The following is a 10,179-nucleotide window of genomic DNA, read 5'->3' as shown; positions in this document are numbered from 1 at the left end:
CTGGGTAGTACATTCCTAAGAAGCTCACAAGAAATCAGTCCTGGGGGTTGGGGTACACAGGTTTCTGGGAGCAGTGGCTATTATGGTTTAAGTAAAATGTTGCAGGTTCTCCGAGGGGCGCAGCGACAGAAACGCTACAGGTCTCAGTGGCGGCAGGCAGCGGGTCCCCAGACCACTGCGGGCCACGAAGGCAGCCAGATCCCAGGCAGGGATCCCCCAAGTGGCCCATGGACCTTGAGGGCCAGCAGGTACTAATACGGAGCCGCATGGTGGGTGAGAGACCTAGACGGGTAGGCATGCCATGCAGAGGAAGTGAGTATTTATTTAGTGGGTTATGGAGGAGCAAGGGAAAAGGGGAGAAGGAAAGATGGGGGGAAGAGAAGGGGGGTAAGAGGAGAGGAGCCACGCCATGGCAGCAGCTACCTCTTTGGGAAAGAGAATGAAAGGAAGAGACACAGCTTGCCACAGCGGACTGGGGAAGGAGTGGGCGGGGCTTTCTCTTAAAGGGACAGGACAGACAGTGGCCTCCACTAGAGCCCAGGCTTTGGGAGAGCTGACAGAGTGGATGCTCTCTCTGTTCACAGGCCACATGGCTCCTGCCGAGGTACCCTAGTGAACATACTGAGTTTGTGGGTGCGGCTCTCACTCCAATGCTAACCTGGACCTAAGTGCTGGTCCCACATATCTGAGAAAGGTCCTAGGGCCCCCAAGCCTGGAGCACTGTTGTAGCCTCAGCCTCTCTCCCACGGACCTGAGCAGTGTTTGTGACTTTCTGTCAGGCATGGACTCTCCCAGAGCCATGGAGCCTTCCTCGTCCAGAACAGTACGCTCCAGTTCCTGCAGAAAGCAGGGCTGCCCCAGGCCTGAGCCAGCCATCCTCCCATGAGCCCATTTGCAGCCCCAAGGACCTCTCTTAAGAAGTCTTGGCCTGGGACCCGACCTTCAGGAAGGAGCAGTGGGCTTACGCGACGGAGGAGATCATCTGAGTCAGCCTTGTCACCGCGACGAAAATGTCCCTAGCACCCAGGGACCACACGTCTCTCTGGGTCAAAACTGTCTGCTGGTACATGAGCATTGGGGGTGCCTGCCATCCCGGCTCTTGAGAGGCTGAGGCAGGAGGATGAGTCTAAACAAAGCAAGCCCCACACATACTGGGCTGCCACTACCCGCTCCCTTTCCTCCTCTTTCCTCACACTCCAAAGCCTGCTCCACCTCCCGCAGCCACCCCTTGGGTGACTGTCCCCACACAGCCCAGGGAGAAGCCATGCTCAGCAAGGGCTTTTCGGTCAGAAGGGCTGGAGTGGCCGTGGCTGGCTGGCAGTGGTTAGGGAAGGCTTTTGGGAAAAGGTGGCCAGAGGTTGAGTCACGAGGGAAGAAAGGGATGGAGTGTCCCCAGCAGGCTGAGGCTGCCCAGGACAGCATGCAGGACACGGGTGTCTGCAGAGCTGACTGGATAGTAGAGCAAGCCAGAAACTGAGACAGGGAGAGGCCGTCTGAGACGATGGAACTTTGTCCCGTAGGGAACAGAGAGACAGCAAGGACTCGGGTTTGGGTTGAAGTGGACGCCGAAGGCATCCCTAGTCAGCATGGCTCACTTTGGAGACTATGAAGGGCTTGGCTATGAGTACAGGGACAGTCAGGTGTGGCGGCACTCACCTTTAATCCAAGTATACAGGAGGCAGAGGCAGTTCTCTTTGTTTTAGACCAGCCTGGTTTGCATGAAGTTTCTCAGGCCAGCCTGGACTAAATAGTGAACTTTGTCTCAAGAGAAAAGGAGGGGACTGGAAATTTGACAGCCTGGAGGCAGAACCTGAACCAGGGCTGTGGAAAAACGGTAGACAAAGGCCCATTCACCCACAGGTGAGGGCACAGGCCGGTAATCCCAGCACTTGGCAGGGGAATTATTGTTTGAAACCAACCTGGGCTACGTAGTAAGTTCCAGGCTAGCCTGGGCTACATGAGGCCATGTCTCAAAAACAAACAAACAAGACAAGGTGGATGACCCAAGTTTGAAGCTTAGGATCCAACACCTGCCAGTGTCTTCTTTTAGCCACCGAGCACGCACACACACATGAGCACACACACAAGCACACACACATACACAGTAAATGTGAGGGGGGGGGAGCAGGTCTCAGGATGATGCTCATCTGCGTGGGGAGCTGGGAATGAGGTAGGCTAGCAATGGAGGCAGTTCATATTCAGAAATTCAGATAGAGTTTGGGTATGGGATTATTCAGGGAGGGAAGTTTGTGAAATTCTCTCTCTGTGTGTGTCTGTGTGTATGTGTGTGTGCATGTACGCTCATGCTTGCTCCTGTGGAGTCCAGAAGTCAAGGCAGGGCACCCATCTCTGTCACTCTGTCTTGGTGTTTTAGATGGGGCTCTCTAAACCTGGTGTCTGTGGATTAAGCGACTCTGGCTGCCAGTGGGCACCAGGATCCTCACTGAGTGTGCAGCCCCCAGAGCCTTTACATGGGAACTGGAGATCCCCACCCCACCCCACCCCACCCCACTCTGGTGTTTGGGTTTTGTTGTTACTGAGAAATGATCTCATGTAGTTCAGACTGACCTAAACTTGTCGTGAAGCCAAGGATAACTTCGAATTTCTGTTCCTCAGCTTGAACTTCCTGAAGGCTAGATTCTGGCCTGTCACAACACGCCTGGTTCATGCAGCAACAGAGATGGAGCCCAGGGCTTTGTGAAAGCTAGGCAAACAATAGTGCCAGCTGAGTCTCCTTTGGCTTTTTTTTTTTTTGAGACAAAACAGAGCTCTGACCTTAATGAAAATGGGAATCAGAATTAGTTCATTCTTGACAAATTTGAAAGACTATGACTTGGGACCATAGATTCAGAGCTCCCGTGGCTACCTGTCAAGGAAACTTGTGATCCTCCTGCCTCTGTCTCCCAAATGCTGTATATGCTGGCATTACAGGTGTGTAACACAATGCCCCACCCCACTTAGACTTTTTATTTATTTATTTATTTATTTTTTCTTTTTTTTTTCACCACTATACAAACGAGGATAGACTTTTTTTTTTAAATATACTTATTACATATACCGTGTTTTGTTTGCATGTATGCCTGTAGGCTGGGACACCAGATTTCGTTACAGATGGTCGTGAGCCACCATGTGGTTTCTGGGAATTGAACTCAGTGCCTCTGGAAGAGTAGCCAGTGCTCTTAACTGCCCAGCCAGCCCAAAAACTACATCAATCCTGAATCCTGTGCAGTTAGTTTAGTCTTTTCACTAGGTGGTGTATAATGGCGCCCCCTGGTGGAGACTTCATGAATTAACATCTTCCATTTGCCTGGGCACTGTTCTCCCCATTTATCACATTAATTTATCCAAATCTTTGTCATTGTTACAGAATACAAAAGAAACACTGCAAAATAAAACATAGCTAGTTTTAATCTGTGAACATGAAAGGACATACACCCCATGACATCGATCCCCGTCTTCTGAAAATAGAAACGGCAGGTGCACACTTTCAGATGTGCCGTCCTCGCAAAGCTCTCCCACCTAGGGCTCAGAGAACACTGCAGATGAGCTGGCAGGGGAAAAAAGTAAAATCCGCAGGACGTGTGAGATCCTGTCTTCCAGACATGGCATGAAAGATGCACACTGGCTTCGGCATCTGCAGAAGGGCTACGTGACAAGAAGCCAGACGGATTTTTTCCTTTTGAAACAGTGTTTCTCGGTGTAGACCTGGCTGTCCTGGAACTCACTTTATAGACCAGGCTGGTCTCGGACGCAGAGATCTGCCTGCCTCTGCCTCCTGAGTGCTGGGATTAAAGGCATATGCCGCCACAGCCCAATTTAGCCAGTTGAAATTTTAACACAGGTTGAGAGATGTTGACGCGAGACCCTACTTCTGACTGCAGTGCTATTTGCCACTGTGAAAGGGGGAGTTGCTGTGCTCTGGGGGGGTGTCACAGGTAAGTTCCTCATGCTTCAGTGGGTGGCCCACATCCATTCACATATGGCCAGCACTAACTGGACTGGGGAGAGGTTAACAATAATAATAATATATTATATATTATATAACAATATATAATAACAATAATATTTTTCCCTTTTATTGAAAATAGATTTTTCCCCACATAATATATTCTGATTATGGCTTCCCTCCCTCTACATTTCCTAGTTCTTCCCTCCCTCCCTCCCTCCAGATCCATCCCCCTTCTGCCCCTCATTAGAAAACAGGAATCTAAGAGTTGATAATAAAACAAAACAAAACTAACACATCAGAACTGAACAGGACACACAGAAGAGAAGAGCCCAGGAAAAGGCAAAAGAAACACAGACGCATTCATTCACACTCAGGAATCCCAGAGTCACTAACCTGTGTTTCAGCCCTGAATTTCTTTCTTGACATGTACTCCGTTGTGTGTGATTTCTCCTTTTTGTCACAGATATTTCAGGTGCACTGTTAAGTTGTGAGCACGAGAGATCTCCGCTTTTTTATGTAGATTCTTAGTGCCATGAACTTGTCTCTTAGAATCACCTTCATCATGTCCCGTTGTGACAGACTTTTCTTTTAGACCAACCAGCTCCCAAATCATGACGTGAAGGCTTCTCTTTAGTTATGAGTTCTTGGCCTTAGCTCTTATGTCTTGCTAGCGCTTATAACTTAAGTTATCCTGTTTCTCTTCATCTACTTTTGCCTGGGGCTTTTTACCTTTCTTTCCTTTTGCATATCTTATTTTCCTGCTGTCTCCATGGCTGGCTGATGGCTACTTGGCTTCTGGTCCCAGGTGTGTCCCTCTCTTTCCTGCTCATTCTCTCTGTTCTTTCTCTCTTCTACTTCGTCTCTCCGCACACCAGCCCCATCTATCCCTCTCCTGCTTAGCTATTGGCTATTTAGTTTTTATTAGACCAATCAGGTGCCTTAGGCAGGCAAGGTGAAACAACCAATGCAGCACAAACAAGTGTAACCCACCTTCACATAGTTAAAGTCATATTGAACAATAGCCCATAAGTGTGGGTTTGCTGTCATTTCATTTTCATTCAATTCTAGAAAGTTTTTTTTATTTCTTTCTTAATTTCTATCTTGATCCGTTTTTCATTCAGTAATGAGTTTGTCCAGTTTCCACGAGTTTGTAAACTTTCTGTTGTTTTTTTTTTGTTGTGTTGATATCTAGTTTTTATCCAGTTTTAATCCATGGTGGTCAAATAGGATGTGTGCTGATATTTCAGTTTTCTTGTATCTGTAAATGGAGACTGCACTTTGTTTCCTAGCCTCCCAGACCCAAATAATCACACAGAAGCTATATTAATTACAAGACTGTTTGGCCAATGGTTCAGGCATATTTCTAGCTAGATCTTATATCTGAAATTAATCCATTTCTATTATTTTACCATGAGGCTCATGGTTTTCCGGTAAGGTTCTGGCATCTTTCTCGTTCAGCAGCTACACAGCATCTTCTTAACTCCATTACTCTCTCTATATATATCTCTGTTCAGATTTCCCTGTTGACAGGGGCTTCTTTCCTACCCAGTCCTGCAGTCATTCAGTCCCAAAGAAACACACAGAGGTCTGCATTAATTATAAACTGATTGGCCCATTAGCTGAGGCTTCTTATTAACTCTTATAACTTATATTAGCCCATAATTCTTGTCTGTGTTAGCCACATGGCTTGGTACTTTTTTTGGTGAGGCAGTCACATCTTGCTTGCTCTGTTTCTGGCTTCCTCTGTCTCTGGGTGACGACTTCAGACTGACTTTTCCTCTTCCCAGAATTCTCCTGTTCTCATTGTCCCACCTATACTTCCTGCCTGTTTGCCTCACCTTTACTATACTGGCTACTGGCCAATCAGCGTTTTATTAAAAATAATATAAGTGACAGGATAAAAGACCATTGTCTCACAACATTTCCTGCCTGGCTTTATTCTCCCCTGCCATGGGCCAAAGCAGCTTCTTTATTAACCAATGGTAATAAAACATATTCACAGCATATAGAGGGGAATCCCACATCATCTTCCCTTTTCTGTCTAAATAAAAAGGAAGGCTTTTAACCTTAACATAGTAAAATTACATATAACAAAATAGGTATCAAGCAAGAATTACAGTTACAGTATTTTTTGTGAGTCTAAAGTTTTATATCTAATTTATTGCTTTATGACTGAGAATGTGGTCAATGCAAGTGTTACAGTTCTGGAGGGAAGGGTACCGTGACTGTTGGAAGTCAGGCAATACCTACAGCTGTGTAGGAGTTAAGTTATCTTGGATACCTACAGCTGTGAGGAGAAAGGGTACTGACTTGTTGAGAAGTCAGGTTGTACCTGATGCTGGGTTCTGGTAGGGGATGGTCAACTCAGGCCTATTATTGGAGGTGGGGGGACACAAAGACACACACCCCTGCAAAGATGTAGCAATCTGCTCTGGGTCTGGGGAAAAGTTGTTACTTCCACTCCGCTCCCCTAAGGAGCTTCCCAGCAGAGGTATCCATTGCTTTTCTGCTCCCCTCAGCAAACAGAGTTTCCCAGGGAGATTCTGTTCTGCCCTGGCAAAATGTCTTCACCCAAAAGTCTTTCAAGAGATTTATTTGGAAGGGAGGAATCCAGGAGAGCGGTTGTCTCTGCCTGTAGGAGAAGGGCAGCAGCCAGCTGAATAGCCCCCGAGCTTCTTATGAGGGGGAGAGTTATTCTAGAACAGCTTTTTTTTTAGACCAGTGTCCTTATTATATAAAGTATCAGAGGAAGCACATTTAGTTAACTATTAGTACTTGCCCACCAAGTAGTCTCAAGGGCTCAGTAGTAGTGCTATTATCCAAATGAATTAACCTAAGGCAGAATGGCAGGCATGGGAATAAGGAAAGTGCCTAGATTAAAGGTTTGGATATTAGACTCGTTCTAGCCCCTGGTTTAAGCCCTGCAATGTTGATTTGGGCTGCTCCTGGTCACGATGAGTACAGGGGCTGGGTGTCTGAGTGTCTGATTACAACTGGGAATGATGAACTAAGTAGGTGGCCCAGCCATAGGGCATATATCAGCTCTGTATTTTTAACTCAAAAGATAAACTTCAATTTCTTTCCTTTCTCCAAAACAACTACACAATGTGGCGGTCAGTAAGTATAGGTCAAGATGGATATAGGTCGCTGGTCTATAGCCACACTAGCTAATACCTTCCCTGTATCTGTCTTCCTCAGTACCCAGGACTGGACCTGAGGGTGGTGGGTATTGATAGACCCTATATTCATACCAAATGTAATATGTGGAGGGGAGGTGGAAGGGCCAGGGGCCTGATAAAATCTTAATTTAGTGGGTCCATAGTCTGGGGGAGAGTCCATCTGACTAAGGACTGTGGCTTCGGCTTCCTGACCTGCGTGTCGTGGATCCGTGGGAATGGAGAGGAGAGAATCTCCTGGTAGCATCTTCTCCAAGCTGGTTCCAGTGTCCCCTTTGGCTACCTGCTTGGCCCAGATGGTCTCAGTGGACTCAAACCAGCAGAAACTGGTGATGGACTCAGAGGTCAGCCCGGTCTCTCAGATAGTCGGTGTATAGCTGGGTCTCTCAGATAGCCTGGTGAAAAGCCCATATGGAGGACTGGAGGGCCTGTGGTGACCTGAGAAAGGAACGGTTAGCGAGATCTGCCAACTGCTGTTCCCTGAGCCTGGGAAGCAGGGGGAGCTCTTTCAAATATCATCTCACAGTGGGTAAATCCCTCCCTATAGGGGATTCAGGGTGCCCAAAGCAAAGGAAGGAGGTCTATCTGCTCTTTGTTGGACTCTAAGGAGTTTTGTCAGGTTTTTTTTTTCTTCTTCAGAGAATAGTGGGTTTTAAAGATCACTGGTTGAAAAGAAGGCATAAGTCATGAAAAAAAGAGTAAAACGTTCTCTTTTCTTCCTGGGCATGGCATATGGGAACTTCCCCCCTTCTCTGGGGTTGCTTAGTGCAGGTAGGAGTGAATAGCCCCTCCCTGTGCGCACATTAAGCTGGCAGGGAGCCTGGATGGGAGGGAGCCCTTCCCTACCTCCACACAGGGCTGACCTGGGCTTGACTGTGAGCAGGATGCGCTCCAGGAGTGGGGCGGGCAAGAGCTTTTTGTTGGGAGTGGGGAGTTCTTGGGGTGACCCAGCAGAGCCAAAGGAGTGTAGTGCCACAACAGGAGGGGGCATAGGTCTTAAGCCAGGGGGGTGGAACTGACAGACACACAGTAAAGATAAGTGGGGGTGGCCACCACACATTCATATACCCGAGACAGGGGATCCAGTGACATTCCACATGGATCCCCAAAACTGCGTTAGCTGCTGCGTATGTGTCCAAACCAGACTTACCTCCAGAGGCAACAGACCAGATGAGTTTCTAATTCGTTTCCTTTTAGGGTGAAGTGTTAGGCAGCAATTGGTCAAAGGAGGTGCCGGGACCTGCAACATGGCAGGTTGTGCACCCCAGAAGCTCCTTGACCACCACACTTCCCCGCTCTGAGATCCGAGACTCCTAATGTCTCAAATTCTAGTCTTTGAGGATCTCACTGGGGCCTTCAGAAATACCCACCATAGATGACTACTCAGGCATGGGTTAAGCCAATAGAAAGTCTTTATTGGCCAGCTGGCAACTACACTGGTGTTTGAGATCCCAGTGTGGCACCAAACCTTTCTCAGGGTGAGCTTTTAAGCACAGAAAAGTATATTCTGGGTTGATACGCTTTAGTTATCAAGAACAGTTAGCCAGGAGAACTACAGAAGCCAAAAAGCAAGGTTAGTACCTTTAGAGACTTTCCAAGAACTGTGACTTTGATGGATTAGGTCTTCGCTCTCAATTGGTAGGTGGAGCCGTCTATATGCTGAGTTTTATGGCCTGAATGGAGTGAGTTGTGCTAAGACCTGGGCCCTGTTATAGTCCGCTACAGAGATAGGGATGAGATTGGATTTGGAGCAACGGAGGGAGAGGTTAAGACCTACATGCAGTTAAGCCTACCTATTTCCATGGCTGGAGTGTTCTCATATTTTTAAATTGAAGCACAAATACCTTAGAATGAAAGGAAAAATATTTTTACTTGTAAGTACTTTCCTTCCTTGCATGTCTGAGCAGCATGTGTGTGCTTGGTGCTATGGAGGCCAAATCAGGATGTCAGATCCTCTGGAACTGAAGTTACAGATGGTAAGGAGCCCCATGTGGATGCTGACAATCACACCTACATCCTCACAAGAGCAGTGTTAGCCAGAGCTGTCTCTGAGGCCTTTAGGACTGCTTTAGGCTTTGTGCTATGTACCTGTTATGGTTTAAGACAAGGTGAATTTGCTTTCATCTTGGTCATTTCTAACAGTGCTCGTGGGTGAGTGGAACCTATTTTTATTACTTTTTAAATATTTATTTAAAATAACATTTAAATAAATGTTACAATAGACATTTATTTAAAGCAAGGCCTCTGCAGAGCAAATAATTCTTAAATTGATTCAGGCTGAAACAACTTCATAAAAATATGCCTGAGATCAGGCACAGCCACAGATCTCAACTGCGATTACTTCTTTGCCCATCCTTCTCCCAGTAACTCTTTCAGAGAGGGTTCAAGGTAGAATTTGCCCTCCTCATATTTTGTCCACTGCTCCTTAGGCAAGATCTGATGCCTCGTGGTCAGGTCCAGGGCTCTCTTAATTCAAAATATTGTTATTATAAAGGTCCTCAGGAAGCCGTCTTATGGCTTCCTCCACACCTTGCATTAAACCTAGTCTGTTGAGTACTGCATTATGCCATTTTCTAAAACCATTCAGCCACTTGCTTGACACTACAGCAGCAGGTCTGCCCCCCAATTTTGATTTTTGTCTTTTTGACAGGGTCTCACTTTGAAGCCCTGTCTGGTCTAGAACTTACTAGGTAGACCAGTCTCGCATGAGTGCTGGGATTAAAGGCTTTTGCACCTACTGATTTGACACAGGCCTCTTCAATTTATAATCCTACTGAAATGATTATGGGTGCTGGAATTATAGGCATGTACTACCACACCCAAACATCCAATTATTTTCAATTACTTTATTATGTATATTATCTGTGCATACATATGTACAGGCACATATGAGGTCAAACAACTTTGTGGGGCTGATTCTCTTTTTACTTTTAGGTGGATTTGGGTATCAATCTCAGGTTGTAGGGCTGTAAGCACTTTTTATACCTGTTGGAAACGACCTCAATGCTTTTTAATGAGATGGGGGTACCCTGTTATACTCTATACTGCCCAGGC

The sequence above is a fragment of the Microtus pennsylvanicus genome, chromosome 3 (assembly GCF_037038515.1).
Source record: "Microtus pennsylvanicus isolate mMicPen1 chromosome 3, mMicPen1.hap1, whole genome shotgun sequence".
Taxonomy (NCBI): domain Eukaryota; kingdom Metazoa; phylum Chordata; class Mammalia; order Rodentia; family Cricetidae; genus Microtus; species Microtus pennsylvanicus.
Note: the sequence above shows the minus strand (reverse complement) of the source record.